The 8,051-nt window shown below is 45.5% G+C and overlaps 1 long non-coding RNA gene across 1 annotated transcript; it reads right to left on the bottom strand.

The window, feature by feature from the left end:
* Positions 1–7,111: 7,111 nt before the first annotated feature.
* On the bottom strand, positions 7,112–7,551 carry LOC309400679. Its single transcript, XR_014176691.1, has 3 exons — positions 7,508–7,551; positions 7,358–7,413; positions 7,112–7,257 (listed from the first exon to the last, which is right to left on the bottom strand). It is a non-coding gene; the product is annotated as an uncharacterized lncRNA (long non-coding RNA).
* Between the last annotated feature and the right edge of the window lie 500 nt (positions 7,552–8,051).

The raw sequence follows: 8,051 nt of genomic DNA, 5'->3' as shown, positions 1-8,051 counted from the left end.
AGGAATTTCTGGTATGTTTAGTTTTTCCATTTCCAGATAAAATGACCAAAATAGGCCCTTAGTGTCTTGTACCTTTCTTGTTGTTTTGGTAATCTTCCATTTGAGTATTACATGAGGGTCTGCTCCTTTTGCATAGATTCCTAATCCATACAACCCTTCCCATGTTTTTGTAGGTGTACAAGTCAGTTTTACAGGGTTGCATCTGTCTGTTTATCTTTTGTGATATTATACTCCTTGTGTCCCATTGCACCTATTAACTATTACAGGTTGGTTAGTACCGAATACACATGTAGTTAGATCAAACTGCTCACATGTTTTAGGTACTTCCACCTCCATTTGGATAACCATCCTGACTTACACATGGAGTACATGGGCCTAACCCTATATGATCTTTGGTGTCTCTAGTTCTTCTTCTTGGAGAAGAAGATTTTCACGGATTTTTTATTGTCATACCAAATTCAACAGTTCCAGCTGCTATTTGTAACATGCATGTTCCCTGCCAACCAGTTCTCAATTGGGAGGGAGACGTCACAGGTTTCCATCCCCAGTATTGAGGTGTTCCACAATCTAAGGTGAGTGAGTTGCTTCCTTCTTTTAAGGGGGTTCTCTCACAAATCCCTCTCCTTAAGAGATATCCTACATATTGACAAACCTTAGGGTTTGAGTACCCTCGGGCTTGGCAAGTGATTGCAGCTATTTTGTCAAACAATCTAGGAGTAGTACACGGGTGGGGCAAAATACCATTCCAACGTTCAGGGGTAAACAGGATAGGTGATGGACTATGACAATTCCCTGTTCCAATGTTAAATGCTTGTATTATACGAGGCTGTTCTTCTGGCTTACTCCACTGACCCAAGTTGCTAACACATACCAGGTTACTGTCCACTCCATGCACCATAGCACTTACCCATATCCACACAATACCATATTTCAGGAGCATGTTTATCAGCTTCACGTTCTCTTTGAATCTCCTTGCGATCATCTTCCAATGCCTTCCTGATGGTGGGGCAAGATTTGAGCGTGTAGTAGGAGTGTGTACCTACACCTACTATTTTATAAAACTGTAATTTATCTTCTATGATTAGATAGATCGTTACCAATCTTCTGCCGTGCTCAGGAGACCAGCATCCAGGAGTAGTCCAGCAGGGCAAATCTTCAACCTTTACACCTTAGTCTGCTAACAGCATCCTATTACACACACACAACATACATCATCTGACACGTTTAAAAGTAAGTTTGGTTGGGTTCTTCTGATCCACAGACACCTTCCAACTTGCATCTGCTGCTGTCTTACTTCGTGTCCAGTGGATCCAGGACTTAGATCCTGCAACCTTCACTGCAAGCGGAGAAGACATAACAACAGTAAAAGGCCCTTTCCACCTTCCCTCAAGCTGTTCCTTTTTGGAGTTTTTCAACTTGTTTATTCAATTCCTGCACCATTTCCATATTCCAAACACCCCCCTTATGACCCAAATCAGGCCATCCCAATAAACCTCTTCTCAGGAGATTTGGAGGCCTACCAAACATCAGCTCATAAGGTGATAACTTGTGTTGCCCTCTAGGAGAGCTCCTAATTGCATACAAGGCTAACGGCAAAGCATCTGGCCACTTCAAATGGCTCTCTGAGCATATCTTTGTTATTCGTTCCTTTAGGGTCCTGTTCATGCGTTCACAAGAACCCCCAGACTATAGCCGAAACGCACTGTGAAACCTCCATTTTATGCCTACCGCACTTGCTACAGCTTGATTAACCTGGTGTACAAACTCTGGTCCATTGTCAGATGACATATGACTAGGAATCCCAAACCTTGGGATTATTTCTTTCAACAACAATCTTGCCACCTCCCTAGCTTGTTTAGTCTTATTAGGAAAGGCCTCTGGCCATCCTGTGTACATGTCTACCATAACCAACATGGCTTTGAACAATCCACACCTCGGCATGTCAGTAAAATCAACCATCACATAATCCATAGGGATATATGACCATGGTATTGCCCCTGGGGGCAGCAGGGGTCCTTGCCTTGGGTTTACCTTTGCACAAGTGACACATTTAGCTACCACCCCAGCTGCAATGCCAGCCAGGCCATTGATGTAATAATCCCTCTGTAGAGCAGCTTCTAATACAGTTTTCCCCATATGAGTAGCCTCATGGGCTAACTGAGCTAGTGTCCAAGCTACAGACGACGGCACAAAAACCCTGTTGTCTGGTAAGATATACCACCCATCTTCCACTCTTGCCTTCAAATCAGTCACAGCTTTCACACTTTCCTGTTGGGAATATGTAGGTTTAATCTCAGGTGGGATCACTCCCATGTCCACTGCCACACATACAGATAAGTCAGATAATGGTTCAGATCTCTTCACTGCATCCCTTGCTCCTACATCTGCTGCCCTGTTGCCCAATGCCACCTTATCATCTCCTCTCTGATGTCCTTTGCAATGCATCACTGCTACCTTTTTAGGTTTCTGTACCGCATCAAGCAACCTGCTTATTAAATGTCCATGCAAAATGTACTTTCCGGCTGAATCTCTAAATCCCCTTTCTTTATATACAGCTCCATGTGCATGTAGTGTAAGAAATGCATACTTGCTGTCTGTCCACACATTCAAAGACTCTCCCTCAGCTCTTTCTAATGCTCTTATCAAAGCCCATAATTCTGCCACTTGTGCACTGTACCCTTGCCCTATGGGACCACTTTCTACCACTCCTTCATCATCCACAATTGCATATCCTAACACCCTTCTGCCTCCTATCGCATAGCTAGATCCATCAGTATACCAACTGAATTTAGCATCTGACCATGGTATGTCTGTTAAATCTGGGCAGCTTGAATACACCTTATCCAAAACCTCTAAGCAATTGTGTACTGGTGCTGTCTCTATTGGTAACAAAGTAGCAGGATTTAATCTATTTGAGGTTACTAAGCTCACTTGTGGGTTCTCAATCATGATTGCTTGGTATTTGGCTAAACGCTGTCCACTAATCCACAGATGTCCCTTAGCATCCAAAACTGATTGCACTGCATATGGGGTGTGTACATTTATAGTACTTGAGAAAGTGAGCTTATTACAGTCTTGAATCAACTCAGCAATGGCAGCTAATACCTTTAGACAATGAGGCCAACCTTTTGCTACTCCATCTAATTGCTTAGAAAAATAAGCTACCGGCTGCTGCCAGCTTCCAAGGGGCTGAGTCAGCACCACTAATGCTATATTTCTATTTGTGTCTACATATAGATTGAAAGGCTAAAGCTTCTTTAACATCATGAAATGCTTTCTTTTGTTCTCCTCCCCATTCAAGGGGTTCCAGGTTTGCACCTTTAGTTGCGGCATACAAAGGAGCTGCTCAAAGCATAATTTGGAATCCAAATACGACAGAAACTTGCCAATCCCAGAAAACTCCTCAACTGTCTTTTGACCTAGGCTCAGCCAGAGCCAAAATTGCATGCTTCCTTTCAGGTCCTAATGCACGACTGCCTTGTTCTATAACATACCCTAGATATCTGACACGCTTCATCACAAAGTATGCTTTTTTCCTGGAAACTCTATACCCACACTCCAACAACAAATCCAACAATCTCTTGGTATTATCCCAACAAGTGTCCTCTGTCATGCCTATCACTAACACATCATCCACATACTGTAAAATTGTATCTCCTTGTTAACAAGGTACATAGTATTGTAAATCCTTTGCTAAGGCAGTGCCAAACAGAGTAGGGGAATTTTTAAACCCTTGGGGAAGCCTAGTCCAGGTATACTGTGATTTAGTGCCAGTATGATGATGTTCCCATTCAAAAGCAAAAAGTGGTTGACTGATAGGATGTATCGGTATTGTAAAGAATGCATCTTTTAAATCTATAACAGAAAACCAAGCAGCTTTAGGTGGAATTAAACTAAGGAGGGTATAAGGGTTTGACACAGCTGGATGTAGGGTCACTGTCAGCAAATTTACGGGTCGAAGGTCCTGAACTGGCCTGTAAGACCCATCCTTCTTTTTGATAGGAATTATTGGGGTATGCCAGGGGGCTTGAGCATCCACTAATGCTCGTATCCACTAATGAGCATCCACTAATGAGCATCCACTAATGCTAGTATCCGGAGGAGGAGCTTCCGGAGGGAATGGCGGTCGGCTTGTGAGCTATACCTCCTCCGTACAATGTGTAATTTTATAATATGTGTTTTATTTATTGTACGCCGCCCCGAGTCCCTTTGTGGAGAGGGAGCGGCTAACAAATTTAATAAAATAAATAAATAAAATAAATAATAAAACTCCAGCCTCCAAATATCTCTGAATGCTTTCATACACAGCATAGACTGCTTCCCTCGAAACAGGTCGCTGCCCTATACGCACAGGAACTGCCCCTGGCTTTACCTCTACCACCACTGGTGGATGATGGGCTGCAAAGCCCGGCGGGTTGTCCTCTGCCCACAACCCAGGCACATCAAAACGGTACCAGATACCATCTTGAATTGCCCCCCCAATCTGCCTACCTATCATCAATCTCCATGTCTCCTCCGGCGAATGTCTTACTGTCACTCTCTGTCTGCCTTCATCAAAGGAAATGGTTGCCCCTAATTTACTAAGTAGATCCCTACCTAACAATGGAATTGGGCATTCAGGTATGTACAAAAACTCATGCTGTATTTTAGCTCCTTTAAAATCACAAGAGACAGGCTTCAGAACCTTATGACCCCAAACCTGTCCTGAAACTCCCTGGACCTGAATTGTATATGGTCCAGGTGCTGATATAGGCTTATTCACCACAGATCTCCCCGCTCCAGTATCCACTAGAAAAGTTGTTTGTTGACCCCCGACATTTACGGTTACCAAGGGGTCTCTTCCAAGCCTGGTCCCCGTCAATCTGTCCAATCTGTTTCAGCCAACCCTACTGTCTCTGACACCTCTTGGAGCCGGCTGAGATTCCCAAAACCTCTATTAAATCCCCTAGTACCTCTTCTTCCCCTAAATCCACCTCTGCCAATAAACCTACCAGCTCTCTGGCCTCCTCTGCTTTCTCCCTCCGGCTGCGGTCTTCCTTCTCCTCTCCAAGCCCCCCTTCCTCTCTCCATACGTCTCGAACATTCCCTTTTCCAAGCACGCCGGCTTGGCCCCATGGATATCCCTCCTTGCAAAGCCACAACTAATAGTTCAGCCTATGCCCCTATCAATCTCTGCAGAAAACCTTCGCCTTTGCAGTAAACCTTCGCCTCAGATTTGGCTGCACGGGTCTGCACCCCCACTACTGCTTCCTCTATTCCCCCAGCTGCCCCCCCATCTTCTTCCACATCACTCTGTTTCCTTATAGTATTTCATTTTTAATTTTAGATCGTGCCACACACAAACGCACCATCTCTGCCTGACTTTGCAACAAATCGTTAGCTATTTCAGTCCAAGCATTATAGCATTTACCCACTGAGCTATAATCCCCCACATCTCATCAGCAAAGGATCCCTCTGGTGGCCACCCAATTCCTCTATGTGGCCACACATTTTTACACAAATGCTTTAATCTATCCTTCAGTACTTTAGAATATGAGGGGTCTCCACAATAGCTATCCAAGCCTTTCACCATGCATGCCAACAGTGTGTTGGGCACACTCTGGTTCCCCCCCATCCTAACACACTGTCACCGACTCGCAGCCCCGGTTCTCACGGCCACTAACGAGAACTGCGGTGACTTAACCTTCCCACACAATTACCTCACACGGACTTCATTAGGACAGCCGTCCCGAGTCCAGGGGAGAGATCAGGTCCCCTCTTCTGTCTGCAAATGAGACAGGTACCAATTGTTACAGATACTCGCCTGAAACTGCACACGTCCTGGCCAGGAAACACACAAATCCTCTTTCCTACACCACAGGGTTCTTGGACTCGTTCACAGCACCGTCGGCCTCACAGGGAAGTCGCTGCCGCCTCCCGGAAGTCAGGAAACTCCCGTGGCGCCTGGAGGATGTTCAGAAGCGACTGCCCCGAGGGCCCAAGGGGTTGAACGGTCCTCAGTAAAATATTACCTCAGCCAGTCCCTTCGTCGGTCGCCACTTGATGTAGGAAGAGGGAAGGACACAGCCAAGCACTCTAGTGTAGGAAACAGTTTTATTATGCATAATAAAGGACCGAACAAAGAGAAAACAACTTGTCCGGACCCCAAATGATTATCATAAACAGGGTTTTATACCCCACATTACGTATACAGTGGCTGATTGCTACATTTGACATATATGGTCCTAAGAGGAACTGGAAAATGCTTCATACAGATATTTGGTTACAGTTAATGACAGAAAAGAGAATTACACGCATCTCAAGAATTGTGCAAACCTTATCATATTCTAACTATTGCATTTGGGGAGGAAAGCAGAAGTGAATAACATCCGTCTGGGTCAGCTTGCCTTACTGCAGATAAAAATAAACATTAGTCATATCAGCAATTCTTACAAGAAAGGAAATAAGGCTTTGGACTTGACCAGACTTTTTCGGGCCTGCAGCCTTCAGCCTGTTTTTTAGACCTGAACCAAGGTTTTAGCCTATCTCACACCAGTGGTGTTCTGTCCCCCAAGCCTCCAAATTATACTGATGCCAGCTTGGCCATCTGCCACGACTAATGAAGTAGATAAGCCACCCCTTGGCTAGGAGCCCAGAAACTTATCTCTATGAAAAATCAGACTCACGGAATTACCAGAGTTCTTCAAACTTAAACTGATGTTTCCTGCAAAATTCCCCTCCCGTTGCTCCACCTATAAGCTCTCTGGGAGGGACCAATCAGTAGCCACCTGTGTCCTATTTCCTTCTGCGAGCCTGTTTCCACAGCTGCCTCCTCCTATCAGCCCTCCGCATCCGAATGTCAGGGAAAACCTCCCCCTGTTCTTCCTCACTGCTCCCTGACTCAGACGCCATCTGGTGGCCAACAGGACTCTCTAGTCCCTGCTCTGACTCCGAACACCCCCCCAGAGTCTTCCTCAGCCTCCAGGGCAGTCCCATAATGTTCATCGCTGTCAGATTCCAGCAACAGCTCAGCCGCCCGCTGCTGGGCCACAACAAGTGGTGGGTTTCAGAATTTTTTAGAACCTCTTCTGTAGGTGTGGCCTGCTTTGTGGGAGTGGCTTGCGGGCCATGTGACCGGGTGGGAGTGGCTTGGCAGTCATGTGACCGGGTGGGAGTGGCTTGGCAGTCATGTGACTGGGTGGGAGTGACTTGGCAGTCATGTGACCCGGAGGGAGTGGTCAAGACAATGTCACTGCATTCTTTGCCCCAATGGATGATCTACAAAAAGAAGATATAAAAAAGGAAAATTATTATTTTGTGCACTTACTACTTAAATAAGATTAAAATAAATACACAAAACAATAAAAGAGCTACTTACAGAAGGAAGATGACTGTCCTTTCCAGTCTTCAGTATCAGTGACTCCAATGAATGGCCTGCACAAAGAAGAGACACAGAAATGAACTCTTCCATTGCATGCACTGCATTAGGATGAAACCAGCACACAAAACAATAAAGACAGCTACTTACAGAGGAAGGATGACTGTCCTTGCCGGTCTTCTACGTCACTGATCACACTTGCTCCAATGAGTGGCCTGCACAAAGAAGAGACACAGAAATGAACTCTTCCATTGCATGCACTGCATTAGGATGAAACCAGCACACAAAATAATAGAAAAGGAAGATGACTGTCCTTTTGTGTGTTGAAGTCACCCACTGACCACCTTGCTCCAATGAATGGCCTGCACAAAGAGACACAGAAAGAACGTTGGTCGTACCTGAACGTTTCTTCTCTGGGGGGGAGAGGGAGCGGTCACATGCGGGTATTCTCAAAGCCTGATTGGTCCAAAGACTGAGAGCAAACTCTTAAATACTCCTGCCTTCCCATTCTTACCCAGTTTCCTCGAAGGCGAACTCCAGAACCGAAAAACAACAAACACAAACACAACCCGTGCACAAAAACCGCCCGGCCCTCCCCTGGGCCCACCACCAAGAAACAGGGCGGGTTGTGACCACTCCCTCTCCCCCCCATAAAAGACACGTTCAGGTAAGACCAACGTTCTTTTTCCAGTGG

The sequence above is a fragment of the Natrix helvetica genome (genome assembly GCF_964273705.1).
Source record: "Natrix helvetica genome assembly, chromosome: W".
In the NCBI taxonomy this organism is placed as follows: domain Eukaryota; kingdom Metazoa; phylum Chordata; class Lepidosauria; order Squamata; family Natricidae; genus Natrix; species Natrix helvetica.
The sequence above is the reverse complement of the archived record's forward strand: the minus strand, read 5'-3'. Positions and strand labels throughout refer to the sequence as shown.